The sequence below is a fragment of the Danio aesculapii genome, chromosome 2 (assembly GCF_903798145.1).
Source record: "Danio aesculapii chromosome 2, fDanAes4.1, whole genome shotgun sequence".
Taxonomy (NCBI): Eukaryota; Metazoa; Chordata; class Actinopteri; order Cypriniformes; family Danionidae; genus Danio; species Danio aesculapii.
Window position 1 is genome coordinate 602931 of NC_079436.1, and position 27941 is coordinate 630871.

Genomic DNA, 27941 nt, shown 5'->3' on the forward strand with positions numbered 1-27941 from the left:
ATACTGTGTGTGTTTTAGTTCGTGTGTGTCATAAACAGATCATTTGTGTAAGTGTGTTATAGTGTGTGTGTGTGTTTTAGATTGTGTTTGTGTTAGTTATAACACGTGTTAGCTATAGTGTGTCTTTTTTGTTTGTGTAAGTGCGTTATAGTGGGTGTTTTAGTTTGTATATTTGTGTGTTTAGTTTGTGCTTTAGCTTGTGTGTGTTAATTAGTGTGTCTGAGTGTTTTAGTTTGTGTGTGTTATATTGTGTATGTTTTAGTTTGTGTATGTGTGTTAGTTATAGTGCCCATGGGTGTGTTTTATTTGCATATATATCTGTGTGTTTTAGTTTGTGTATGTGTATTGTAGTGCGTGTGTGTGTATTTTAATTTGTGTGTTGTAGTGTGTGTGTGTATTTTAATTTATGTGTGTTGTAGTGTGTGTGTGTGTGTGTGTGTGTGTGTGTGTGTGTGTTTTAGTTTGTGTATGTGTGTTAGTTATAGTTTGTGCGGTTGAGTGTGTTTTAGTTTGTGTATGTGTGTTAGTTATAGTGTGTGTTTTTTTGTTTGATTTATTTTGTGTATGTTAGTTATCGTGTGTGTGTGTGTTTTAGATTGCATATGCATGTGTGTGTTTTTAGTTTATGTTTGTGTGTTAGTTATCGTGTGTGTGTTTGTGTGTTATAATTTGTGTTAGGTTATAGTGTGTATGTTTTATTTTGCATACGTGTGTGTGTATGTATTTAAGATTGCGAATGTGTTGTAGTGTGTGTGTGCGTTTTAGTTTGTGTATGTGTGTTAGTTATTGTGTGCGCGGGTGTGTGTGTGTGTGTGTTTTAGTTTGCATATGTATGTGTCTGTGTGTTAGTTATAGTATGTGTTTTTTGTTTGTTTTATTTTGTGTATGTTAGCTATGTTAGCTGTGTGTGTTTGTGTGTGTTTTAATTTGTGTGAGGTTTTAGTGTGTGTGCATGTTTTAGTTTGCATATGTATTTAAGTTTGTGAATGTGTTGTAGTGTGTGCATGTGTGTGTATATGTTTTAGTTTGCATATGCATGTTAATTATAGTGTGTGTGTGTGTTTTAGTTTGTGTGTGTTTGTATGTGTTATAGTGTGTGTTTTAGTTTGTGTTGTTAAGTTAGTGTGTGTGTTTTAGTTTGTATACATGTTAGTTATAGTGTGCATGTGTGTTAGCTATAGTTTGTGTTTTAGTTAGCATGTGTGTGTTTTAGTTTGTATATGTGTGTTAGTTATAGTGTACACGTATGTGTGTGTGTGTGTATTTTGTTTCGTATATTCGTGTGTGTGTCTCAGTTTGTGTATTTGTGTGTTGTAGGCGTGTCTGCTAGTTATAGTGTGTGTGTTTTTTTAGTTTGTGTGTGTGCTTTTGTGTGTTTTAGTTGGTGTGTGTGTGTTAGGTTATAGTGTGTGTGTGTGTATTAGTTTGTGTATGTGTTACAGTGTGTGTTTTAGTTTGTGTTAAGTTTTAATGTGTGTGTTTTAGTGTGTGTTTTAGTGTGTGTGTGTGTGTTATATCTACAAACTCAGCTTCTGTAGACTAGTACGCAGGTCAGAGTAATGCTGAGTGCAGCTTTATCACTGGATCACGTCCTGAAATGTCAACAGCGACTCTTAATTTGCAGTCTAATGAGGAATCTAATGCTGAGGGGTTTTTTGTGACCAGGGCCTGAACTTTATGACTGGAGTGTGGTGGAGGCCATGTTTATAGCTCTGCAGGCTAATGCTAGCCCTGCGCAGTTTTAAAGGGAGCACCTGTGCCACATAAATCTGTAACGAACTCCCCAACCAGTATGTTACATTTCTAATAAGCGCCAGAGAGCGGCGGGTGGAGGGAGAGAGGGATGGGGGAAGAATGGCTACTGTATGGAGCATAATAAGAGCCAGCTGTGGGTCAGACATGTTTGAGTGTGTGTGTGTTATAGTGTGTGTGTGTTTTAGTTTGTGCATGTGTCAGTTATAGTGTGTGTGTACATGTTTTAGTTAGTTAAGTATAGTGTGTGTGTTTTAGTTTGTGTATATATGTGTGTGTTAAATATAGTTTGTGTGTGTGTTTTAGTGTGTTATACAGTAGTGTGTGTAATTTTTGCATATATGTGTGTGTTTTATTTTGTGTGCATTTAAGCTTGTGTGTTGTTTGTGTTTATATGTTAGTTATAGTGTGTGTGTGCGCATGTGTTTTAGTTTATGTATGCATGTTAGATAGTGTGTTTGTGTTTTAGTTTGTGTACATGCGTGTTAGTTAGTGTGTGTGTGTGTGTGTGTGTGTGTGTGTGTGTGTGTGTGTGTGTGTTTTAGTTCGCATGTGTTAGTGATAGTGTGTGTGTTTTAGTTTGCATATGTGTTAGTGTGTGTGTTTTTTAATGTATGTGCGTTTAAGTTGTGTGTTTTAGATTGCATATGTTAGTTATAGTGTGTGTGTTTTAGTTTGCATATGTGTTAGTGTGTGTGTTTTTTAATGTATGTGCGTTTAAGTTGTGTGTTTTAGATTGCATATGTTAGTTATAGTGTGTGTGTATTAGTTTGCATGTGTGTGTGTTTTAGTTTGTGTGTGTTTTTTAGTTCATGAATGTGTTTTAGGTATGTAAGTGTGTGTGTGTGTGTGTGTGTGTGTGTGTGTGTGTGTGTGTGTGTGTGTGCGTGTAGATTTGCACCAGTGAAGGAGAGCTGGCAGGCACATCATAAATCCTGCTCATTGCGGGTTCAGTCTGGATGTTCAGCAGGGCTCCGCCGCACTCAGCAAATTGCCTGTGATTACAGAACAAAAAAATAAAATAAAATCTCCCCTCTTCACTGAGGTCTGGCCGAGACACACATGTGCACAAAAACTCCATTGTGTGTCTGCAGGAACACAACACCTGCAGCTGGACACCACACTTCCAGACTTATGCGTACAACTCACTCCAACATAAGGATCAAGCAGCCATCGTCTGGAGAACTGAAATAGTAGTCACTCATTAAAGTCAATTGGCCTCTTCCAGCTAATCGAGCACACTCTTCAAATATAAACACGCATGTAAACTCCAGAAAACTCTTCACATTCTTGCTCTACGCTCGAATAGTTCTATGCATTCATTTATAGATTAGAGTTCAAGTGTGCACATTGTAATAAGTCTAGAAGGGATACAGCTGTGGATGGATGCTTTTATTTTTGTGACACTGTATAACAATAATTAATATTTTTACATCACTGTGAGGGTTGGGGTAGACATTAAAACAATTATTAGGTAATTTTTATAAACAATATGAATAATACTTGGTATAATTTCAGCTTTTACATTACTGGGAGGGTTGAGGTAGGGGTAGAAATTAATAAATTATAATTTAATGGGTAATTTGTTATGTAAATGTAATGTGTATTTATATAGTGCATTTATGAAACGCTTCACAATCATGAGAGGGGTCTTTCCACACCATCACCAGTGTGCGGCTCCACTTGGAAGATGCGACGGCAGCCACAGGACAACAGCGCTAGTGCTTCACCACACACCAGCTATAGGTGGAGTGGAGAGACAGTGATAGAGCCAATTCAGTGGGTGGGGATGATTGCGAGGGCATGATGGGTAAGGGCCGATGGAGGGAGTTTGGCCAGGACACTGAGGTATACTGACAGTATAGTGTCCCCTTCACTTTACTGGGGAATTAGGACTCACAGACTGCAGGTTGAGTGCCCCCTGCTGGCTTCAATAACACCACTTCTTTTAATAAATAATGTTAATAATACATTATTGTTTTTATATTATTGTGAGGGGAAGTTTAGGGTTGGGGTGGGAGTTAAAAAAATACAATTTAATAAGTAATTTAATCGATAATATGAATAATAGTTGAAATGATTACTGTTTTTACATTAAGAGTTGGGGTAAAGGTAGACATTAATAAAATGAAAATTTGATGAGTATTTAATGAAGAATATGAATGATAAAACACAGGCTAAATTATGAAAGTGTAGCCCAATATACATTTTTGGAGATCGTGAATTATGTAGCCACAAGTAATTATGGCTGCATTTCATTTAAGTGAATGCGATGGGGCGGTATGACGCCATTACTTTTCACGCTTACAAGCTGATTGCTTACATCCATATGGACGCCTTTCATGCTGTTACCAGTTTGTTCCGTTAGTTCGCCATATACGTCGGCGGACTTGAGACGCAGAGAGGAGTTGACCATGACGATGGGATTCGAGTCTGGTGAAGAACAGTTCCCGAAAGCAGGTGCGACAAAAACAAAAACCAAAAAATAAAATGAACAAGAAAATAATAGGGTGAGAATGTGGTAAGAGCTGAAAACGTGATTACATTTACATTTAGTCATTTAGCAGACGCTTTTATCCAAAGCGACTTACAAATGAGCACAAGGAAGCAATTTACACAACTATAAGAGCAGCAGTGAACAAGTGCTATAAAAAATGAGGCGAGCGCTTTTCTAGATTGCTTTTGGAAACACTGTGGTTGGGTTTAGGGAAGTGGGTGAATGGGTCGATCAATACAATGTGTTGGGTTTAGGGAAGGAGGAGGGTGGGTCAGTCGATCGGTCAGTCATTCAGTCAGTCGATAGCGGCCTCTGGTGGGTTTACGTGAGAACAGCAGGTGCGATTGGCACTCGTGAGAGAAATGTGAGATCTGAAAAAGCGTACACAGCGGCTTCTGGTGGCCTCACAAAAACAAAAACTGCAAAAAAAAAACAAAACGTACCTCCTGGGATGTATTTGGCGCTCTCCAGAGATGTATACAGGGGTACGTTTTCAGAATGAGCCTGGGTTGGAATGATACTCGGTATAATTACTATTTTTACATTACTGTGAGGGCTGGATTAGGTGTGGAGGTTATTAAAATAATTAAAACAATTAATGTATAATTTATCAAATATAAATCAAGCTAAGCATCTGCTATAAAGCTATGTGGCTTTATAACCTTTAATTTCTAAAGTTTTAAATTCTAATGTATGTGTTTATATATTTTTTTCTAGTATTGTTATATTCATTCATTCATTTTCCTTCGGCCTAGTTCCTTATTTATCAGAGGTCCCCACAGTGGAATGAACTGCCAACTATTCCAGAATACTGTATGTTTTACGCAGCGAATGCCCTTCCAGCCACAACCCAGTGCTGGCAAACACCCATACACACTCATTTACAAACACACACTACGGCCAATTTAGTTCATCAATTCCCCTATAGCGCATGTGTTTGGACTGTGGGGGAAACCCACGCCAACACGGGGAGAACATGCAAACTCCACACAGAAACGCCAACTGACCCAGCTGGGACTCGAACCAGCGACCTTCTTGCTGTGAGGCCCCAGTGCTAACCACTGAGCACCGTCCCACCCAGTATTATTATATTTTCAAAAGTTATTATAAAGCATGCTGGCATGTGTTATTTTAGTATTCTTTAACATATTGTTTTTGTGTGTTTTTTGTGCGTTTATTATGTCATGATGCTACTACCCTAATTTAATTGCACCAGGCGGTATTAATAAGGTTGTTAAACTTAAACCAAACTAAAAGTCACGAATTTCCATGAGATAGCGTTGAATATGCATCTTTTAGTGGTATTACACAATTAATCAGACAACCAGTTATAAAAACCAGTAATAAAATAATAATAATAAAATAATAATAAACTCCTTAGAATTGAAACCTCTGTAGATTTGTTAAGTGAATCAGCCACCCTCCTCAAACACACATCCTGACATATATGTGCACTGCAGAAACTGCTGAAAAGGTCAAAGAGAAAACATTCCTGTCCGAGCAATCACTCATAACACTAGATCACGTTTATTAAGCCCCCTAAATCACACGCCCCCGTCCCAAACAAACCTCCAAGGGTGAGACCACCCAAAACAACGGCGTGATCTGCCTTCATTACACAGCTGATGCTTCTTCATCTGTACATCTTAATGTCTCTCAAATAATAAAAAAATCAACAGTATCGACAGTGTTGGGAGTAATGCACTGCTAAAGTGATGTGATTACAGTAGTATGATACTTTTTACTGTTATGCAATAATATAACATTACAAGGGAAAGACTGAATATTTTGTGCTCTTTTCTGTGCATAATTTAGTTAAAAAAAATAAATAAATCAATGCATTTATGCAAATGATTTTGAGAGTATGCTTACAAATCTAATTAGATTCACAAAGCAGGTCAATCATATAATACATCTACTAAAAGACAGAACATATTACTTTATAAGACATTATTTTATTTTTAATGTTTTTAATATAATTTTAACATTTTAAAACAAAACCAGTCATGTGATCAGAAACAATATTGCTCTGACCATTGTCACTGACTCCTGCACAAACAAAAAAATCTCCCTGAATACTTACAATTAAATGGCAAAATGATTGTTTGGAAACGTAGTCATACTTCTGCTGTTATTAAATGTGCTGTATGTAAGTTTTTGACTCTAGAGCATAAAAATATGATATGTTTGCAGATATTCAGAAACATGCTCAGTGAACATTCTTGTTTATCTGGAAAACAATGCTGAAGTCAGATATTCTGCTTTGAAAATGTGCGTTACGTGCTGGAACGGCTATCTTTGTTTTGGTCCTTTTAACCTGCCCAATGTCAGTTTAGCCAATTATATTTCAGCACCCCGGGTTGCCTTGATGGAAAACAGAGCATTTCCTTTATTTACTCAGAAAGGCTCTCAGAGTGTGCATTCGTGAACGAAATGCGACCTCTGGTGGACTAACAGCCCCGAAATGAGATGCAGATTCAGAGTTCCACATGATGTGGTTATTAGCAAATAATATAAATATTATGAGCGTAAACATTAGGTTAGCAGGTTACACTGTAACCTCGTGTCCTAACAACACGCTACATTATGAGATTTGCAGTGATAGGCAATCGGGCTGTTTGCCATTTAGAAGCACAGAATAGTGCACTCACTGCACTCTAGCGAAATGCTAAGATTTATAAATTTAATTAATACATATTAAACCTCTTTAACATGATTAAATGTAGATGCTGAATCACTGATGTGTGTTGGTTTGCACCGAGTCAAAGTTCTAAAGTTCAGTCTCAAAGGTTTATTTTATTTTCCAGATCTGATCCGAACTATCTGCTGCTGCTTTCAGTATATGGCGATAAATGTGATGTAAAATGGCATTCAAACTCACATTATTAGCATTTAACACTGAATAAAGACTTGATCATTGTCAGTTTTCTGTTGTTCAGCTGTGAGAAATAGAAACGGTTTCTAATATATAAATTTCAGGTGTTGGTTAGAACAAAAACTCCTTTTAATACGAAAATATTCCTTCTATCTGGTGCCGTTGCTTTTATTTAGGACACAGTTTAAATCAGCCTTTAGACTCGACAGTCAGGCACACTTCTGTTGGTGTCGTCAATCTGGCAACCTGCGCTTGCATGCGTTTTGATCCATGAGTGCAATACCTAGTTCAACCAGTGGGTGTCAAACTTTAAACACCTTTAAACGTAGTAATAATAACATTTTAACGTTACCGTAATAACGTTAACCAATTACATTCAAATGACAGTAACTAATAATATATAATTAATTTAGCATTTTGGAAGTAACTTGCCTAAGTCAGCAATGGCTCCATCATGTTTACAGAACATCCCTGATTAACATTCACTAATAATCACTGAAGTTCATTTCCAATCCCAAATAAAGCAGGCAAACAAACTAATAACATTATTGAGCATCACAACTGTAAAGCAGGTGTGTATGAGGATCAATTATTCAGAAATCAAAACAGCAGCAAATGACAAAACCTCATGCATCTCATGCTTATCAATCCTCATCAAATGTTAGATAAAGAGAGATTTGCATGGCATGTTGCAATGACGTGGGAATCAATGATGTATGGCTTTTGTTGACGTCAAACCTGTGACCCAAACACACCTACAGCTGTAATGTTTGAATATGCAAATCACTGATTGAGATGCGAGCGCTACAGCAGAGGGCAGGATTTCTTCATGTGTTCTGCTTTTATGCCACATTTGTTTGTTTTTTTGACAATCAATATGTGCCAAAAATGGACACACACACGCACGCACGCACGCACGCACGCACGCACGCACGCACGCACGCACGCACACACACACACACACAGAGTTTGAGGTCATCCATCTATGACACTTTCATTATCCTGTGTGAAATAATACCCCACATCAAACATAAACAATCTGAAGAGTATTTTTGCTCGCAGTGTGCCTCAACAATAAAACCAGAAAGGAAAAAAATAATTGTAATAATTTCCCCTGCACTCCTATTGGCTCTTGGGGAGCATCTCAGGTTATGTCCACACTAATACGTTTTAATTTAAAGACACATTTTTCTCTCCGTTTCAGCCTTATGTCCACACTGAAACGGCATTTTAAGGAAACGGCAAGCGCATATGAGCAGGTTTTTCAGACGTTTTAGTGTGGATGACAGAAAAAATTGCATAAGATCATTAGGAAATGGAGCGTTACTTTGACTAAAACACAGATTTCAAACTTATCTGAATTGGGCCCAATCCCAATTCTACCCCTTAGCCCTTCCCCTTCCCCAATTCTCTTTAGTTTGAAGGCGTATGACTGAGGGGAAGCGCTACATAGCCCTCGAAACGAAGATTTTTCAGGACCACAATCGAAACCAAGGGGTACAAAAATTTCCCAGAATACACCATCTACAACACCAGCATTGCTGCACACAGAAGTCAGGAGATGCACAAATGAATATTTTTTGTAATTGTTATGAATTTTTACAACAACAAACAAGCACGTGTTTTAATACATTCATAACCGCGTTCGTGTTTTACCGTCATGCTTTAAAAAAAAGCCCTAAAATAAAAACCTCTACATTTGGCTATCTATAATCCCTGATCATAACTCCTGTACAGCAGTCCCACAACAATATCACTCGATGACACTTGAACACTGTCAGAAATGTCTAGTGGCTGTGACAGCTGTTTACAGTGATTTCTATAATGTTAATGTTGTTTTGGTGTGTTTACATAAATGAATAAGGCCACGGTGTAAACACACAGTACAGTTACGATCTTATTGCCACATTATATCCGTATGATAACATGATATCATTGCCTTCAGTGATTTCCTCAAGATAAATACCAAAAAATAACGCAACTGAAACAACTACAGCAGTTGTCGATCTCATATGAAGTAAGAGATCGTGATGACATATGATGACGTGTGCAGGTGTGGTAGTGGTGTCTCATTCCTTAGGGGTAAATTGTGAAGCTCTTCTCCTTCACACATTCAAGGGCCAAAATTGGGATTGTGCCTTAGTGTACACTAGGGATGCAATAATTACCGATTCACTGCTTACCAAAAGGGTGCATTTGTAACCAATTTTTGGTGTCAGTTAAAGGATTTGGTTATAACCAATTAAGGATGATTCATAACGAATTAATTATTTGTAGCCTACCGTTTCAACTACCTGACCCGCATGGTCTTTCTTTTATCCATGAATCATAAATAAATAAAGAGAAGTTACACACAAATTACCACCTTTTTTCATGGGACTCTGGCATGAATAGGCAGAGTGATCTGTGTCGTTATAATGGCGTCGACACACTTAGTTGGTAAAAAAGATGCACAACCAACAGTATCTGAGCTTTTCACTAAATTACTAAACGCAAGCGTGAAAGCGAAAGATTGAAGCAGTGTATTGACGCAGTGTAAAGACCGAAGAGTCATTAGATAGACAAGATGAATTAAATATCACGTTAAACAACTATAGTGAGACGCCATCCAGCAGTACATCCTTGATAAACTATCCGACGTGCACTGCTCTCAGGGGTTTTGTGCTCAAATCACCCACTGACTGCCTGGACCACAGGCGTGCACATATGCTGCAGTGCATGCCAGAGTGTGTGTGGTCACGTGATGTGCATTTTCAGCAGTATAGTGTGGACTGAGGGCTTTTCAGAAATGTTAGGTGAAACGCCAGTGTGGACCATGGATCGTTTTCGTTCTACAATGCCATTTTAAAACTAAGACGTATTAGTCTGAATTTTTTAGCAAGCAGGTTGCTGCTGAGACGTGGGCGGAGAGGAGGATCACGATGCCAGCTCAGCATTGGATGGATAATGGCATCATCTATCATCCCAACCCTAATTCAGTCAGTGTTTTCATTTTGTAATCTGAATTTGTTATTTAAGAGAATAATATCTAGGGCAGACCTAATTATTCTTTTTATTTAGTTTGTTCTTTATTTCTATGCTGTTGGAAACACTGCAGGTGTGTGAAGATGCTCTGTTGTGTTGTTAATGTTCGCATGTTAAAATAAATCAATATTTAATGTGTCAGGCACGAAATAGACATGTCAATTTTTAACAATTTAACATTAATCTGACCATTAGCGGTTAAAATTTGGATAACGAATGGCGGTTGTCAAAATTAACTCAAATGAGCATCCCTAGCAGCCACAAAAAAAAGGGACTTTAAAAGTTGCATCAGGTTGCGCTGGCGTCTCTGTGTTGTCCTGCGGGTCACTCTGTGTCCTCTGTTTGTGTCTGGTGTAACTCTCTGGTTACACACACACAGTCCTGACCGTCACATACACAGACAGACACAGACACACACTGAGTGATTGATGTGTGCTTGTCCTGCATGCTCATCTGCAGTCTGAGCGTAGCCGGCGTAGCGTTTCATGAGTTCAGCTGCGCGGCGCCCTCCGCGAACACTATATTCCTCTTCCTCTCATTTTACTGACATCCAGCTAATTCCCTTTATCCAGCAGAGTTAATTGAGGTCATGCCAACATACTGCTCTTACACTCCTGACACGGAGCTGAAGACTGAGAGACATCAGTCCATGCTGGATTACAACAATGATAGCAGATCTGACTAGATGTTTTCCTGTGTCTGCATGAATTCACAGATATTTCTACAGTTTGCCACACTCCAGCAACCACTACAACACTCTCAGTATTCATTAATAATCTTCTACTGTAGCTTTTGTATTGTTCTTTAATTAGCAAGACAATCTGTGTAGTTATTATTTATTTGGACAAACACAACAACAGGTTAATTTTTTATTTTACATTAAATAAAAAATTTAATTTATTAACCCAACTGTTGGGTTTGTACATATTTGACTCAACGTAAGGTAACAACAGCCCAGCATAATTTTTTTAAAGAGTGTGTGTTTGAGTGTGTTTATTTTTTTTTATCATTTTAAAATCAAATCAATAAGTGATTCTGAGACAGATGAGTGAGTCTATATTTGATAATTCTTACCTTTTTGGGGTGTCGTAATCTTAGTCATTCAGTGAAAGCCAATCAATCAATCAATTAATCAATCAAACGTCGGAAAAAGTGGCTATTATGACTATAATTAATATATTTGTATATACATATTTGTGTATATACATGTTTGTGTGTGTAATATATATATATATATATATATATATATATATATAAACCAAAAAGGCACTCTAGCAACATCCTAACATCCTTTTTTATTTACAATCTCCTCATTGCTGTGATACGGCATTCATTTTCAAGTGTGTTGTTATTCTGACCAAAACTTGCAGGTTAAAAGCTCAAGCAAGTTGTATTATCTCACCATTTTCAATGCGATTTGCACTTCCCTGGTGTCTCACATAAATAGGCGACCATTTCCAACCGTTTTCTCAGAGGATGACAAACAAACCATTGCTTCAGCTCCAATACAAGTTTTATTTATGGAGAAAAGTAAACAATGCTGCAGTGTTTGGATGTGCTGTGTTTGTCTGAGGTCATTATTGTACCGTTATTACTGTAACGTGTATATTTCATACAAAGTGTGAGCAGATTGGTTAGTTCTACTTGGATGAATTGCGGTGCGTACATGACATTCTGGAAAGTTCAGATGTTTTCAACAACACGTCTCACTTATTATAATGCCAACTCACTTATTGGCATTATATATATATATATATATATATATATATATATATATATATATATATAATGCCAATAAGTGTGAGTTTTCTTTTTCTGTGAGATGTCTTTCAGTGTTTCAAACTATATTTAATTTGCCAAAATCACACAAGCTGCAATATCACATCTATCACATCCATAACGGAAAAGTGTCACATCCGTAACGACCCTTTTTCTTCATAAATGCAAAAATGTCAAATAAAATACAATCAATCATTTTTGTTCTGTAGTGAGCCGACTCATGTCTGTTTGATTAGCTTTGTTTCTTTTGGGTTGTGCAGTTTAATTGACAGAATTTCTACAAAGTATGTTGTGTACTGTAAACTCGCAAACTTGTTGTCACATCCATAACGCATGTTTATTTTCCTCATTTAAAGTATAAAAAGTGTTTACAGATTGATATTTTTCTGATCCCAGAACTTCAATATAATGTTATATATACATATATATATATATACGTATATGCATATACTTTCTATGTGAATTTATGTTTTGAGTTTTTACTGCAAATGTCACATCCATAACGCCATCCATATATATATATAAAACCATATATATGTATATATTTTTTTTGTCAACAATTCGTGTAAGTTTGACGCTTCAGCCACAATATTCTTAACCACACCCCCCTTTCCGTTAGTTTGCTGTAAGAGAATGATGTGCAAAAAGAAAGCCCCGCCCCCTATTCAAAGTTTTCTTTCAGTTTGAAGTACATCAACATACTGAATAAAAAAATGACCAAACAGTGCAGTCGTCATTGGCAGGGCATTATCTGTCATTTATATTGTGCTGCTGATCTGTACTTGAGCTCATGTTCTCCTCTGTCTGTGTTCTCACCTGACCGTGGCCTTGATCTGCTGAGGAATATTTCATCTGGTGCCGCGGTGAGGAATGCAGGACAGCGGGATAATCCTCCACTGAGGCCCAAACACCTGTCCAGCTCATCCAGACCCCGACAGGACGCTGATCCTACTCCTTAAAGAGACCTGCAGCCTGAAAATGAAGATTGTGTCATTTACTGTATGTCATACCAGACCTGCACGATTGTTTTTCCTTAAAACACACACACACACACACTCACACACAGTAGGCATGCGCTGGTATAAGATTCTGATGGTGTGATGATCTTGGATAAAAATATCACGGTACTGTGATTACTGCTCTAAAATATATTCTTTTTAAATGTCCGAGTAAAAAACTAAAACTTTTTTCCCCTTTGAACACAATATATTTTATATTTTGAAAGATTTATAATATTTTGGAGCAGTAAACATGTCAGGCTAAATAATTCAATTGACTTCTGTCTTCATTTGTTCCAGAAACACAGATTTCCTTACAATTTAAAACAGTATCTTTGCATATTTTTTCTGCTGGATATACTGTTGTCCTAAAAATAATAATAATATATTTTTTAAAAAATGTAAATAAAAAAAAAATCCTACACTTACCTTAGGAACGGTTTTACAGAAAATTTTACCAGTTTTAAAACCTTGACTTTTCCAAACCGCGGTATACCTTGAAAACGATTATCGTCCCATGCCTACAGTGCAGTTGGCTAGACCCTTCCTATTCTCAATCAGGTCACAAACACACAGGTTTACTGATATACACGGACTCTATAGCTGGAATGGATTGTGTATTGTAAGAAAAAATAAATGAATAAATAAAATCTTATTATACATGCATGTCCTGTGCCAAAATTGAAGTATTAACTTTGATTTGTAAGTGATTTCAAGGCAAGTCCTCATAAACCACCTAATATCGAGCACAACTAATTAGTACCCATGCCATTATACAAGTTTGAAGTAAAACAGCAGCTTTTTAGGCATATTTCATGACTTGGTGATAATTATCTTTAATTAATCTTAATTATCTGACAATCTCTATTTAAATACAGTGACTAGATGATTAATTAAATGAAATGATTTTGTAACAGTGTTACTTTTGTAATCAGATAACCTTTTTCAAGTAAATAGAAAACTCTTGCATTCAATTTAATTACATGAATATGTAAAAGAAAATATCTGAATTACTTTTTCTCTTTTTTTTAACAAGATGGTTGTGAACATGAGCAAATTTAAGAGCATATAGTTATTTTTAAAGAAAAAAAAAAATCAACTAATAATTTTTCAAAAAGCCATGTATTTCCTTGCTGTCCGCCTGAGTCCACCCTACAAATTCCCTTCAGTAATCATTGAACGGATCATTCCCACAAACTATTATGGCTTCAGTGATCAGAGCCAAACTGTCCTTCATAACCCAACCATGCAGTTTAAAAGAAAATTAATTACTTCTCATTAATGACATAAGGGAAAAGTACATTTTAATCTAAAAATGAAGCCCAACATGAAGAAGAGCACTGTTTTATAAGACTGACGTGTTTATTCTGCAAAACAACCGCCTGGATGTTCTTTATCCCACTTATTACATGGCTTACTACCAAAAAAAAAATCTAAGATTAATGTGTATTTTATTATTTTCCTTTCATTCCCTTGTGCAGAACTCACAAGTTGTTGTTTTAAAGCTAAATGCTATACACATGTTGTTTTTGTACACATGCAATATTTGTGGCATTTTCAGAGTTTATAAATTGTGTGTGTATGAATGCGTGAACAAACAACAAACAAAGAAAGCGAAATATAATCAGATTAATTCAATACATCACATTAAAGTCGACATTTCACTTATAATAACTAAACTAAACATAATAATTAAACATGATTTATATTCAGACTTTATATGAGCTTTTAGACTAGTTCCCCCAACACAAAATATTCCTAAATAAATCACAAAACATTCCTACAACCCCCTGGCTTCATGAACATAAAGTAAAACAGACATTAAAATTAACATTAATCAATATATAGAGCATTAGCCGTTTAGGCGCTAACTCAATTAGCGATCTCAATAAACTCAAAAGTGTCACAAAAATGAGACAAAATAAAGGTTAAACATTCTCACCAGACTGGGAACTGGAATCGATCAGTTATGAATCAATGTTCACAGATAGTTTGAGGAGAAAACAACAATATAGATGACTAGCTGAGCAACTTTCTTTAATCGCCCAGAATGCTATGCGATCTCCCGCGCACTTTCTTAAAGGGGACAGAACACAACACGGCTACTTGCCACAAAATATAAAAATGAACCATTAAACATTAATCTGAGCCATCATAGGTTATTAATTCAATAACACTTGACAATAACAGTACATGAATAATAATAATGTATTGATATGTAAGTTAATCTTCACATCATTATGAACTGATGATGAGTTGAGGCATGTCATAACTTTAACTACAACACTATCCGCATGGGTTCATGTGTGAATAACGGCTGCTTTAATTAATTGGTAGTACATGTTTGCTAATTAATTGATAATTTAACACTTTAGTTTTGGCTCAATGTAATTAACATGAACTCCTGACCTGTTAAAGTAATGTTTATGACATGGCATTAGCTAAAGGGGCACATTGTCATTAACTCATTCTTAACTACTTGTGAACTGTGTTGTAAAGTGTTTACATTGAAAAACAATAGAAAGTGTTCGGTCTGTATCATAATGTACAGTTAAACCCCTTGCATGCCTTAACTCATCATAAGCTCATAATAAAGCAACATTTAGTTTACATTCAGTATTAGTACATTATTATTTTTGTACTGTTTTTGATAACTGTTCATATTAATTAGACACAAGATATCATTAATAAACAATCAAAAAAATATTAAGCAGACAGAAACGAAACCGGTCGAATGGAGTATACACTAACCTTCATATTATTCAGTCACAAGATGGCGCCAAACAGTCCAAAACAGTCCAACAATGCAAGCAGAGACATATGAATGAGGATGTAAGAATGTAAGTATAATTTTTATTTTTTTAATAATGTAAATCCCATTTCTTGGATTTATCTGTATTTAGAGATCATGGTGATACAAAATCCAGGGTAAAAAAATTAACCGATTAAACAAATTTAATTTCAAATTAAAACAAACAAACAAAATACTTATGAACTGTATGTGCTAAATTATTTTGTAATTTTGATCACAGATAGACGACAGAAAAATGAATATGTAAGCGAATTATATAAAACTGTTGATCATTATTTTATTAATTGCATTAGAAAAAATATAAATATATTTATATATATTTTAGCCACTTCTTGATTTTGAAATATATTAATTACTGTAAAAAGTAGGTGACATGGTGTCGCAGTAGGTAATGCTGTTGCCTCACAGCAAGAAGGTTGGTGGTTCTAGCCTTGACTGGGTCAGTTAGCGTTTCTGTGTGGAGTTTGCATGTTCTCCCTGTGTTGTCGTGTTTCAATGTGTCATTTAACACAATGGGTTTACTCACTTTTTTAAGTAATCGCTTTTTGTTGTAACTCATGAAATGACCATTAAAAATGGCTCTTTTAGTTGGTTTAGAATAACTTCAAATAAAACCAAGAGACTTCTAACTTCTGACAGACCTTCATTATACAATAACTTGTCTAATTACTCTATCCTGCCTAGTTAACCTAATTAACCTGGTTAAGCCTTTAAATGTCACTTTGAGCTGAATACCAGTGTCTTGAAGAATATCCAGTAAAATTGTATTTACTGTCATCATGTCGAAGATAATAAAAGAAATCAGTTATTAGAAATGAGTTATTAAAACTATTATGATTAGAAATGTGTTGAAGAAATCTCTCCGTTAAACAGAAATTGGGGGAAAAAAAAATAAACAGGGGGGCTAATAATTCTGACTGTATATATATATATATATATATATATATATATATATATATATATTTATTTATTTATTTATTATTTATTTTTTTGTGTGTGTGCTAAACAAATTTATTGGATGGAAATCCTGCCGTCAATTAAATTGAGTTCATCCAATCAGTTTTTAAGTGCACTGAAAAAAATATTCATTGCATTTACACTGTAAAAATGCTGGGTTGCACACAATTCATTCATGCTCTCAACACAAATCAAGTAAGTTAACCTTATTATTTTACAAATTTAGATTGATCATAAAACAATTGAGTTACTAAGCTAAAAAAGAATTGTGTCGGTTCAACTCAATAATTAGTTTGAACAAGCAGCAAAATACTTTTTTTTTGAGTGTACATTCTTTAAAGGTAAGTGGTTGCAAACAATTAATATGGCTTGAATTTAAACAAACACATTAAATTGAGCAATGTTCAGCTTAATGTGTGTTTAAATTCAGCCCATATAAATCGTTTTCAACCACTTACCTTAAAATAAATTAGTAAATCCAATGAATCATTTTTTTCAGTGTATATTCTGAAGCATGTGTCTGTTTGGTCCCGTACATGCTTGTCTGAGAAACAGCAAGCAAATAATTCTCTGAAAACCTCACGTCAAAAACTCCAGGTTGTTTAAAGTAAAGCGACTGCGGGTCCGACAGCACGAGTCCCCCCCTTTTCTTTTTTGTTGCATGAAGCCTTGATTATTATCTGCTGCAGAAATGACTTACAGCTGCCCTCTTCATGGCTGACGCTCAAACTGTTTATATATCGAATCTGCAGGAATGCGGACAATTACCGTTTTTATTTTCTCACACCGCCCTCCCCCAAATCCTGCATTACAGTTCACATCAACTTTCTTCTTGCAAAATCTGTGTTTAAAGGGTTTTTACAGGCCTCCGGGGTTTTGCTGCCGCTGGAGATGAGGAGGAATTCACTTCGGTGGTCCTGTCCTGGTAGCCCAAATCTTTACACTGCAGACAAATGCTGTTCTTAGAGATTTTGACTTGATTCTAGTCTAAATATAAAAAAAATTCTGAAATCAAGAAGCATTTTCTGGACAAGCACAAAATATTGTCTTGTTTTCAGAAATAATGAGTCAAAATTAAGTGGGTTTTTCCGTAAAAAAACAGCAAAATCATCATTTTTGGTTTAGAATAAGATTATTTTGCCTGTTTTAATGAAAAACTCACTTAATTTAATCTCTGAAAACAAGACAATATTCTGTGCTCGTCTAAAAAGGCTTCTTGATTTTAGGATTTCTAGATATTTGGACTAGAAACAAGCAATTTTAGAAAGGGTTTGTCTAATTTTAAGTACTTTACATTCAAAATAATAACGCATTGTGTTTAAAAAGCTAGTTTTAAGATAATTACACTGCTTGGAATAAGTTTTATAATTATTGGTTGTACATTTGGTTTTAAGATGACACAGTGTAATTATTGTGTGTAAGTAATATTAATCATTAATTACAGTCTGGTTGTGTTAGAATGTATAAAATGTATGTGGATTAGGTTTAGGGTTAGTTGCATGTAATTATACATGATTAATTGTAATTACTATAGTAACAGCGTCAATTTAATGCATCTTGATTTCAGAATGTTTAGATATTTGGACTAGAAACTGTCAAAAACTCAAAGTAAGAAAAGCATTTTTGCATTGTACTTATTTATTCAAGATTTACAATCTTATTCCTGGCCAAAAAAGTCGTATTGATCTTGTTTTAAGAATTACATACTATCCAAGATCAGATTGTGTATGATTATTATGATTGATTTAAGATTTTTTTCTTACTTATTAAATCTTAAAGTAGGTTTTTTTGTATCTGCAGAGCTTTATTTAAATCAGAGACTTTATTTTAGCTGTAAGACCTTGTTTTAAATTTGTTTATTATTAAAATGCTCAATTACACTCAGAAATAGCAAAATAATCTTGCTTTTCCTTTTAACAAGCTTATTTTACTTATTGTCAAATATTTAGCTTGTTTTAATGAAAAACACACTAAATTTAATCTCGTTATTTCTGAGAACAACACAATAGTTTGTGCTTGTCTAGAAAATGCCTCTTGATTTTATTATTTCTAGATATTTGGACTAGAAACAAGCGGCTTTTTGCAATGTTCTGTCTAATTTTAAGCCCTTTACACACAAAATAATAAAGTATAGTGTTTAAAAAGCTAGTTTAAAGATAATTACACCAAACACACTGCTTGGAATAAGTGTTATAATAAGTATTGGCTGTACATTTGGTTTTAAGATGACATACAGTTATAGTGTATGATTAATTATTGATTATTAGTGTATTGAGTAATGTTAATGATTAATTACAGTCTGGTTGTGTTATAGTGTATAGAATATATGTGGATTAGGTTTAGGGTTAGTTATACATAATCATTTGTAATTACTATTGTAACAACGACTTACACCTTAATGCATCTTGATTTCAGAATGTTTAGATATTTGGACTAGAAACTGGTCAAAACTCAAAGTAAGGAAAGCATTTTTATATTGTACTTATTTATTCAAGGTTTACCATCTTATTTCTGGCCAAAAAAGTCGTATTGATCTTGTTTTAAGAATAAAGTACTTTCCAATGTCAGATTGTGTATGATTATCATGATTGTTTTAAGATTATTAATCTTTTTTCTCACTTATTAAACCTTAAATTTAGGTTTTTGTGCTGCAGATTTAGCTTTATTAAAAATTAAAGACACAATTTAAGGACAGCCTTGTTTTTTAAGTCTAGTTTTGAGTTAATAAAATGCTCAATCACACTTAAAAATAGCTAAATAATCTTGTTTTTCCTTTTAACATAAGATTATTTTACTTACTGTCAGATTATTTAGCTTGTTTTAATGAAAAACTCACTTAATTTCAGAAAATGCTTCTTGATTGAACAATTTTGAGATATTTCTGGAAATGGTCTAAGTAAGAAAAGCTTTTTTTGCAGCACAGCTTTCGTCCCCCGCTCCAAACACAAGCCGCTGATTATAGATATAATGTTTGTCTGTGGTTTCATTTGCGTAGCGATACCATCGTGGCTAATAGAGCTTTAACAAGGCTTCACACCGGCACATAAAGCCAGTTTTCTACCACCCACCATTAAGGTCTGCTGAAGGTTAAACCAAGCCAGATTTATAAAGTGGCTCCGGCTCTCCAGGGTCGACAGCAGGGCAAACGCGCAACAAACACTTTCTTACTGAGAGTTTTAGACCAGTTTCTACTGCAAATATCTAAAAAGTCTTGAATCAAGAAGCATTTTCTGGACAAGTACAAAATATAGTCTTGTTTTCAGAAATAATGAGTCAAAATGAAGTGAGTTTTTCCTTTACTGTTCCACATATCTAAAAAAGATTTGGTTACAATAAGATTTCATTAGTTAGTGTATTTATTAGCATGAAGTAATTATAAATAATATTATACAGCATTTATTATTCATAGTTTAACATTTACTAATGCATTATTAACATCCAAATTCATGCTTGTTAACATGTTAATGCACCATGAGTTGACAACTCTGACTGTATTTTCATGAACTAATAGTAACTAACAAATACTGTAATAAATGTATTGTTCATTGTTTGTTCATGTTAATAAATGTATTGACTAACATTAAATAATAATATAATCTCATTGCAAAGTGTTCCCAAATTGTTGAATCAAGAAGCATTTTCTGGACAAGCACAAAATATTGTTTTGTTTTCAGAAATACAGTCAAAATTAAGAGAGTATTACATTAAAACAAGTAAAATAATCTGACAATGGGGTAAAACTAAAATAATAAATGTATATTTTTGCATTTTTTTCAATAGATATTTTTCTGACAACTTAAATGAATTGAATATAAAACAAATAAGTTTTCCCAACAACAACAAAAATCAAGAATTATGTTTCAGCTCATTTTAAACAAGTAGTTTGAACAAGGACACTGTAAAAAATCCTGGGTGCCTTAATTTATTAAGCTGAATCAAACCAACCTTATGAGTCCACTGAACTTATATTATGTTAAACTGATTTAAAACTGCTTACATAACTTCTAAAATTAAGTTAGGACATGACATATGCTGTCATGACTAATTGATCATATAATTTTTTACAGTGCAGAAAAGGTGTATGGAACAAGCATTTACTAGACAGGCGCAAAATATTGTGTTGTTTTCAGACGAAATGAGTCAAAATTAAGTGAGTTTTACCCTTAAAACAAGCTAAACAATTTGACAATGGGGTGAAGTTAAAATAAAGATTTTTTTTTGCTTTGGAATAAGATTTTATTATTATTATTATTATTTATTTATTTATTTATTTATTTATTTTTATATATATTTCTCTTTAAATTTAAATGGATTGAATATAAAATAAACAAGTCAAGAATTCTGTTGTTTCAGCTCATTTTAAACAAGTAGTTTGAACAAGCAGCTGAAGTGTAAGGAGTTTTTGGAGTGTTTGTTGTTGAAATGTGAAGAACAGTAATAAAAAGTTGGCTTTTGGCGAGTGCACTGCAAAAAATAAAGAAAATAAAGAAAGAAAATACAAATAAAAAAAGACTTTACTTCCTTAGAGTTTTTGTCTTGTTTCTTGTCTAAATGTCTAAAAATTCTGAAATTAAGAAGCATTTTCTGGACAAGCACAAAATAGTTTGAGTTTTTCTTTAAAACAAACAAAGTAATCTGACAATGATATAAGCAAACTATTTTTTTCCCTCTTTGGAATAAAATGATTTAGCTTATGCCAGTATTTTGCTTGTTTTAGAGAAAAAAAAAAGTCATTTTGACTCATTTCTGAAATCAAAATAGTAATTTGTACGTGTCTTATAGTTGTATTAACAAATAAGTCACATGTGAGAAAAACTTCACAACATTTTATTTTCAAAAAATGGTGAAAAATGTATTTATATAAATATATTGTTATATACATTTGAAGGGGATTTCTAAAAATATATTCTCAAAAAATATATATATCTCAATATATATCTCAAAATATTAAAATATAGAATATATGTTTCGAGTCCATGTTTCTTTCTTGGTGATTTATTTCACTAAATACAAATCCACATAAATCTCAGTACAAATACAGCACAACAGAAATTAAACTCTTACAGGATTTTTGAGTTTTGAAATAAAAATAACACTTTAACATTTATAAATATACTTCTCAAAACACAAAACTTTTCATAGTAATGACACCATATTTCATATCAGATACTGATGTATTTACATGTATTTACAATTATTTTGCTAATCTGAGTTTAAACCTTAAATCAATTTCTGAATTTATTATTTTCTCAAGCATATGCAGTGGATAGATGATAAATAGATATTATACTCTGGATATGACTGCATCTCTGAATTAATTTGTACAGAGCGGTTGGATTTATATACAGTATTTAAGGCAAGTATATTAGAAGAAACTGTAATTAAAAATAAACAGTTACCCCTCACCCTTAACCCTTAAAACCCTTAGTTTTTCAATAGAAAATACCTTAAACTAATTTCTCAGTTAATTATTTTCTTAAGCATATGCAGTTGATATAATATATATATATATATATATATATATATATATATATATATATATATATATATATATATATAATTTTTTCAATAGAAAAGTAATTTAATTACAGTAGAAACATCATTACAGCTGTGGGAGGTCCCCATAAAGATAGCTGTACAAGTGTCTATATGTATGCGTGTGTGTGTGTGTGTGTGTGTGTGTGTGTGTGTGTGTGTGTGTGTGTGTGTGTGTCGCTGTCAGTAGTCAAAAACACTTCTGTGACCGAATCTGTGTGTGCTCTTGGCATTTAACCCGTGATTATTACAAATGAGATGCTCACCTAATACCACATAATAGCTTCCAAATGGAGCCCAGATATGAGATAATGCTGAGCCGTCAGCCGCTTTAACTGCGCTGATATTACACACTCTTTATTTCTAGACAGAAAAGTGGACTGAACATTTTATCCAATACAGAACAGCTCACCAAGCAGACTATATTTGTACACAGATATACAGTCAAAATTATTCACCCTCCTGAGATTTTTCTCAAATATTTCCCACATGATGTTGAACAGACTCAGGAATTTCTCACAGTATTTCCTCTAATATTTTTATTTCAGCTAGAATAAAAGCAGTTTTTAATAGTTTTAAACCCATTTTAAGGTCAATATTATTAGCCCCTTCAGCAATATCAGTGTTGGATTGTCTCCAGAATAAACCACTGTTATACAATGACTTGCCTAATTACCCTAACTTTACCCTAATTACCCTAGTGAAGCCTTTAAATGTGACTTTAAGCTGAATACTAGTGTATTGAAGAGTATCTAGTCTAATATTATTTACTGTCATCATGGTGAAGACTGAATTAATTACTTATTAGAAATGATTAATAATTAAAACTATTATATTTAACAAAAGACTCCAGTGTTTTTGTTCAACTGTATGAGCTTTGACACCTGGGAATCATATTTTGCATGCCGTGATAATATTGTGCAACCTTCCTTTATTCGCAGTAAGCATGTTTTCACAGTAAAATCCCACAGTTGTAACTGCCTGTGCGCTTCGTTACGCAACACCTTCACATAAAACACGCCTAATAATCAGCAAAGAAGCCATTCTGGGTGGTGAAATACAGGAATTGCAGCGTGACTCTACATGACCTCTGTTTTGGGGGGGTGGGAGACTGGCAGGAGGGGACATCAAAGAGGAATGAAGACCGAAAATCCACTGAACGTCCCATAAAGAGCAGTCCTGACAAAAGAGCAACACGGGAGAGTCCAAAATCAACAATGTTTTCTCCCCCCAGAAAAGCGCTCCTGTGTTTTACTCTTCTGGCCGTGCCCTCAAAGACGGTGGGGTGGTCCTGTTAAAGAGACCCCCCCTTCTGCACAATTTGTTTTCTTGTGGACAGAAATAACATTAAGATCCCTTGAAAAATCCCCTCACACACACACACACACACGCACACACACACACACACACACACACACACGGTTAAGAGATGATTAATGAGCCTATCGCTAAAAGAAGAAGAAGAGGCTGCGGGGATGTGGAGGACACACTGATCTCACTTTTCATATTTTCTGATTTACGGTATTATATTTGTGCATATACATTAGATTAGGGAGTACTAAAAGACAAAACTGAAATGAACTTAACAAAAAAAGAGTCAAAAAATATGAATATGTTGGAAAGAAATATTAAATTAAATAATTAAATAAGAGGAGATATTTAATAAAAAATATATATACACATATACACTCACTGGCCACTTTATTAGGTACACTTTACTAGTACAGAGTTGGACCCCCTTTTGCCTTCGGAACTGCCTTAATCCTTCAACAAGCTACTGGAAATATTCCTCAGAGATTTTGCTCCATATTGACATGATAGCATCACACAGTTGCTGCAGATTTGTCGGCTGCACATCCATGATGCCAATCTCCCGTTCCACCACATCCCAAAGGTGCTCTATTGGATTGAGCTCTGGTGACTGTGGAGGCCATTTGAGTACAGTGAACTCATTGTCATGTTCAAGAAACCAGTCTGAGATGATTGGCGCTTTATGACATGGTGCGTTATCCTGCTGGAAGTAGCCATCAGAAGATGGAGACACTGTGCTCATAAAGGGATGGACATGGTCAGCAACAATACTCAGGTAGGCTGTGGTGTTGACACCATGTTCAATTGGTACTAATGGACCCAAAGTGTGCCAAGAGAATCTCCCCCACACCATTACACCACCACCAGCAGCCTGAACCGCTGATACAAGGCAGGATGGATCCATGCTTTCATGTTGTTGAGGCCAAATTGTGAGCCGAGCATCCGAATGTGGCAGCAGAAATGGAGACTCATCAGACCAGGCAACGTTTCTCCAATCTTCTGTTGTCCAGTTTTGGTGAGCCTGTGTGAATTGTAGCCTCAGTTTCCTGTTCTTAGCTGACAGGAGCAGCACCCGGTGTGGTCTTCTGCTGCTGTAGCCCATCATCCTCAAGGTTGGACGTGTTGTGTGTTCAGAGATGCTCTTCTGCAGACCTCGGTTGTAACGAGTGCTTATTTGAGTTACTGTTGCCTTTCTATCAGCTGGAGCCAGTCTGGCCATTCTCCTCTGACCTCTGGCATCAACAAGGCATTTGCGCCCACAGAACTGCCGCTCACTGGATATCTCCTCTTTGTCGGACCATTCTCTGTAAACCCTAGAGATGGTTGTGCGTGAAAATCCCAGTAGATCAGCAGTTTCTGAAATACTCAGAGCAGCCCGTCTGGCACCAACAACCACGTTCAAAGTCACTTAAATCCCCTTTCTTCCCCATTCTGATGCTCACTTTGAACTGCAGCAGATCGTCTTGACCATGTCTACATGCAATGAGCTGCTGCCATGTGATTGGCTGATTAGAAATTTGCATTAACAAGCAGTTGAATAGGTGTACCTAATAAAGTGGCCAGTGAGTGTATATCACCGATATTGACTGAGAAATGGATAAATACACAGGTTTTTTTTAAAGGCTGTGCTCATTTATGCTGAGCACTGTATTTATGATACACTTCAATAGTTTACAGTGTTCTTACTCTCAAATATTCTTATGTCAACATCAAGACCCCTTGAATAATCTCCCCACTGTTAGGACATGATTAATGAGCCCATCACTAAAGAAGCAGCGGGAAACGTCTGCGCACAAAACTCACAAGCAGTATAGAGGGATTGATCTATTTATTTATTTAAAAAGGAGGGAGCGTAATCTTTCCCAAAGGCCTGAACGCAGCAGAATGTCCTCGTGTCAGTCCAAGCGCCGCAGGACGTCCCATTTGATAGATATTGTGCTGGATTTAAGCTCTTTTATTTGTTCTCATGAAAGGGAACGATGCCTCAATGCAGAATAAGAGCGATATGAAGCTACATCACGGTGGCGCAGTGGGTAGCATGATCGCCTCACAGCAAGAAGGTCACTGGTTCGAGTCCCGGCTGGGCCAGTTGGCGTTTCTGTGTGGAGTTTGCATGTTCTCCCCGTGTTGGCGTGGGTTTCCTCCGGGTGCTCCGGTTTCCTCCACAGTCCAAACACATGTGCTATAGGGGGATTAATCAACTAAATTGGCTGTAGTGTATGTGAATGAATGTGTATGGGTGTTTCCCAGTACTGGGTTGCAGCTGGAAGCGCATTCGCTGTGTAAAACATATGCTGGAATAGTTGGCGGTTCATTCTGCTGTGGGACCCCTGATTAATAAAGGGACTAAATTAAAGGAAATGAATGAATGAACTAGTTTAAACTTTCAGATGAGGCTTCCTCATAAGGTGTGTCTGTGATCTTTACTTTTCTAGTTTGTAATTAGTAATTAATTAGATAATCGCTGCTAAAGTGTTATCAAAAACAGTAAGAGAAGCAGTTAATGTTGCATTGTGGGAATAGATGGACAGCATGTAAACACAGCAGAGGTTTGAGCTGCTCTTCAATTCATCCATCATCAATCTGCCTCCCTAATCTGAAGCTTATTTTCCCGGTCCACAGGGGGAAAATAATGCAGAAAAGAGGAGAAACCGAATCCAGCGGGGCCTAATTTAAACAGGCGGCAGACAGGAAATGAGCGACGGCTACTTCCTGCAGGACGAGCTGCGTTTAGACGTGGACCAGGAAGAAGAAAGCGCAGCGCTGTCGCCACGGTAACAGTCGGCTCATTGAAAAGCGCGGCTTCCTCCTTTTTAAAAAACATGATGTTGTTTTTTTGCGGTTCCACCTCCGCTATCTGGGTTCCCACATCCCCTCATTTCAATAGCTCGGTTACAGAATAAAGTCCGCATGCGAGAGTCTCCCGCTGACACGTCCAGACTCGACTCATTCAAAAGCTGCCTGTGAATGTATCGCCCAATCGTCCAATGGGAGGAAGTCTGGGAATGGCTTGAATTCCGGATCAAACGCTGGTAAAGCGGGAACTTAGATTAATGTTACTGTTCATATGGTCTCCTGACTGAGAGCAGAATCTCAGATTGCCATCAGTCTAATCAATATGTTGTTTTGGAAGTGCGGCAGACATCTTGGCTCAAATCTGCTGTTTGCTTGTCTGTATGTCCTTATGATGTACTGCAAAATATGCGGCTCTTACTTAGAGGCTCTGTCATGTTTCTGGTCCAAATATCTAAAACTTCTGAAATCAAGAAGCATTTTCAGGACAAGTGCAACATTTTTCCAGTTTGTTTGGTCGTCGTTCATTCATTCATTCATCCAAATCATTTTTTATATACATTCATTCATTCATTTGTTCGTTTATTCATTCATTCATTGATGCATTCATTCATTAATTAATTCATTCGTTTATGCATTCATTTATTAATTCATTTATGCATTCATTCATTAATACATTCATTCATTCATTTGTTCATTCATTCATTCAATTATGTGTTCATTCATTCATGCATTCATAATTGTAGTCATTCATGTATGCATTTATTCGTTCGTTCATTCATTCATTCGTTCATTCATGCATGCATTCATTCATTAATTCATTCATGCATTCATTCATGCGTGTATTCATTCATTAATACATTCATTCATGCATTTGTTCATTCATTCATTCATTCATTCAATTATGTGTTTATTCATTCATGCATTCATTCATTCATTGATTCATAATTGCAGTCATTCATTTATGCATTCGTTCGTTCATTCATTCATGCATTCATTCGTTCATTTATGCATGAATTAATTCATGCATTATTTCATTAATTCATCCATGCATTCATAAATTTGTGCCTTCATTCATCAATTCATACATACGTTCATTCATTCATGCTTTCATTAATTAATTCATTTTTTGCATTCAGTCATGTCTTCATTCAATCATGCATTCATTCACCCATTCATTCATTTATGCGTTCATTTATTCACTTGTTCATTCATTCACTTGTTCATTCATGCATGAATGAATGCATTCAGCACTGTAAAATGTTGGGTTGTTGAAACCCAATATTGGGTCAAGTAAGGACAAATCCGTACTTATTTATATCAATTATATTTAAATAACCCAACAGTTGGGTTTGTCCAAATTTGACTAACATTGGCCAACCAAGCATATATTATGCTGCGTATTCAGTGTAATGGGACCCAGTTTATGAAATGTTGAAATGACTGTTCAAATCTGAATAAGAATCAGTAATTATTGTGTAAATATTTTTTGCAGATCAACACTAGGCTACTAAATACTTTAAATTCTTTATGTACTAACTCATTCATTCATTCATTCATTCATTCATCCAATTATTTATTCACACTTTAAATATACTGGGTTGTTGT